Below are 3,401 nucleotides of genomic sequence, written 5' to 3'. Positions count from 1 at the left end.
GGATGGTAGTGGTTTGTGAGGAGGGGAGGGTGCCGGAGAAGCGCGGGGGGAGGACGGGGATGGTGGGGAGCCTGGGGGTGGGCGCGCCGGGAGAGGGGGGAGGACGGAGCGCCTAGACGGAGGGGACTCAAAGGAGGAGGGGGAGGGGCCCTTGGGGAGGAGGGAAGGGATACGGGTGACGGGAGGAGGACAAAGAGACGCTGGGGCTGTCGGGGTGATCCGAGCAGAGACGGGGGGAGGTTGGCACCTTCGGCCCCCCGGCCCCCTCCCAGCAGCTCGGCCAGCAGGGCTGGGGGTTGCTGTTACCGGAAAGTCAAGAGCCTTGGGCACGGGCTTAAGGTTTCCAGATTTGGAAAAGAAAAATACAGGGCGCTCAGTTACATTTGAGTTATAGATAAAGAAGCAATATTTTATTTATTATGAGTATGTCCCATGGCATATCCTGTACCTTATCTGGTGCCCCCACCCCAATTTGCAGACCTCCTGTCCCTGGACGCTTTCCCAAAGCCGTGGGGACACTCGCTGAAGATGCCTTTGTCTCCCGCCCCCTTGGGGTCCCGCCCCCGCCCCCCAAGCTATCTCGCATCCTCCTGGCCTGGAACACCAGCCTGAGGTCGAGTCCCGGCCAGGCGGGGCAGTGCGCAAAGGCGCGGCAAGCACCCACGCACCCATGGCACCCACACGCACCCTCGGGGACCTTCTAATCTGTCTCGCACCCCGCACCGCCCCCCGAACCCTCCCCTGTATCCCTGCTTCTGCTGAGGCGACATGTCCTTGCCTGTCCCAGATGCCCGCACCTCCTTCTTCCGGACCTCCAGAGCTCTCTGCTCTCGGCCAGGTCCCCTTATTCTCTGGGCACGTGAGCACTTAGACACATAGTAGTTGCTCGAAAAAACATTTGAGGGCTATTTTATGGAGGCAAGTACAGGGGAGAGGGTGTTTCACTTCTCATCGAGGACGGCTGCGTCCTCGGTCCCATGGGGGCAGTACTCTCTCTGAGCCTTTGTCTCTTCCAACGAAGCAATTTTCCTTTTATCCTTCTCTTTAGTTTGTAAAAGTGGAAGATAATAAAACATTATAGAAAGCTAATAAAAGGGGAAAAATCAGTCCCCGAGAACTCCTGGCTCTGGGCTGTCCCCACCGCCTCTCCTCCCCCTTCTCAACTTTCCTCTTCATATTTATTTGCCGTCTGAACAGTGGAACAGTTGCGCCTCCCGCCTGGCTTTATTTTTCCCAGTGGCATGTTATTCTTGAAACGGGCTAAGAGGTCCCAGGTGGGGAACGTGTGGGCACCTGTGTTTAGTTTGGTTTTCCTACGCAGATGCCCCTTTAAAAGCCAGCCGTGGAGGTTCTGTGTCAAGTCTTAGACGCACTGTCCAGGGTGATGGCTGGTCACAGGATGGTGCCATCCCTTCATCTGAAGCTGGGTGGACCTGGGGTGGTGCCGGGCCCCTCCTCCCATCAGCCAGAGCCAAGTTGCACCTGGCCCTTCATTCACCTAGGGAGGAGTGAACAGGGTGAGTAAGCCAGGGCGACGTGCCCAGAGAAGGGTTTAGGTGACCTTGGACTGAGCTCTGAAAGATGATAGGTGTGGGGAGATCCTCGCCAAAGGAATAGTAGAAGTAAAGGCTCTGAGGCCGGACTGTTTCGGGGAGACGCTAGGCGTGGCCACAGTGTGGTGGGTGGTCCAGGGAGAAAGCAGAGAGATTGGGGACAAAGGGTGGTGAGGCCGGGAGGCAGGGGAAGTCAGGGTCTTCCTCTTGGAAGGGGAGGGGTTGATTATGCTGGACAGAGACGTGACCTGTCACATGAGTGAGGATGGAAATCTGTAGAAGAGACAAGAAGGGACTGCGGGGAGACACCGGGGACTGCAAGAGATGGGGGAGGGGGTGTCGGTGGCTCCACAGGGTGATTATGGGACTCCCCTCCCATGATGCACGCCCTTGTCACCTCTCCCCCATACTCCCTCCTGCGTCCGACCAAAGTACCGGCCGCAACCACCTGCGGCGGGGAGAGGAGTCACCCCCACGGAGGTGCTGGCGTCCCTCGTGCTCAGCTCCCGCAGCCCTCCCGCTCTCTGCCTCCACCGTGCAGACCCCGAAGGCCCTCCCGCCCCTTTGTTCTTTCCCTCCACACACGGTCACGGTCACGCTGGCAGCTCCCTCTGAGCGTGTGTCTCACACACAATGGAAGGGAGGGGAGTGCTCCCCCAGCCTCCCTCCTCCACTCCCGCGGTCCGGGTCCCCCAGCCCCGCCCGTGCGCGGAATCCCGGGCTCCGGGCCCCTCCCGGAGAGTGCTTTACCTTTCAAGAGATGCTCGGGGGCGGGGGGGGAGAAGTTGGGGAGGGGGGAGGACTATTTTTAGAATGAATGGAAGAAAAGAGGAGAAAAAATAACAAAACCGAAAAAGGATGGAGGCTCGTAGAAGCCTCCCGGCTCCCAAAAGGAAACCCCCAGCCCCAGGCCAAGGCGGAAGGTGGGTGGGGGTTCAGAGACCGGGCGGCGGGCCAGGGCACTGCGAGGAAGAGCACGGTGGTCTAGCTTTGGGGGAAGGGGGCTGGAACAGCAAGACGCAGCCAGCGGCCCCACGCTCTCGGCGGGCTGGCGGGACCCCGGAGGTGTGCGCTGTCCTTTCGCGGGAGGGAGACAGAATGCACATCAGAAGGGGCCGGGGCAAGGCCGAGGTCACTGAGGAGGCTTCCCCCTGGGATCTGGGATTCCCGCACTCATCCCCTAGTGACCCAGACCCTGGCACCGCGTTGTTCTAATTTAGCAGAGTGACCTTCACAATTCCGCTGCCCGGGCCTCTGCCATTCAGCCTGAGCAGAGTCCCCAATCGCTCAGGTTTGGGGGGGGGGGCGCGTCACCTGGCCCAAGGCTGAGATAGAGAAGTTTTCTGTGATTTGTGTTCTGGCCATCCAAGGTCCCCCTTTCTTGCTGGGAACTTCCAGCGGGGGCAATGTCACCAGCTGTCTGAAACCTCTAGTGTCCCCCCATCCCCCAACCCCCAGCCTTCCCCAGTCTCCAGAGCCAGAGTCCGGTGGGAAGACTATTAAGCCTGCCTCCCTCACTCTCCGAGGCTGGGCTCCTTGCCCGGGTACCGGACAGCGGCCCCCAGAGAGAGGGGACAGCCATGTTCTGTGCTGCGGGGAAGCTGGGCCCCGGTCAGGGGCTTCCCCTCTCTGGGCCTCAGTTTCTCCCTCTGAAAAATGGGCGCCTTGGGACAGCGGCGGCAGAAGGTCCTCCAATCTCTTTGAACGTCCTCTGAGATTTGCTGTCACACCCCCGGGGGTCGCGCCAGACCCGGCGGGGGATTCCCTTCCCCCTCCCCTTTCTGGAGGAGCGTTGCGGGGGAGGGGCGGCCGCGGCGGTCTCCCTCCCTCTGCCGGGTGGGCGCCCCA

The sequence above is a fragment of the Galeopterus variegatus genome, unplaced genomic scaffold (assembly GCF_000696425.1).
Source record: "Galeopterus variegatus unplaced genomic scaffold, G_variegatus-3.0.2 Scaffold1390, whole genome shotgun sequence".
NCBI classification, from domain to species: domain Eukaryota; kingdom Metazoa; phylum Chordata; class Mammalia; order Dermoptera; family Cynocephalidae; genus Galeopterus; species Galeopterus variegatus.
This window is presented reverse-complemented; position numbering follows the sequence as displayed.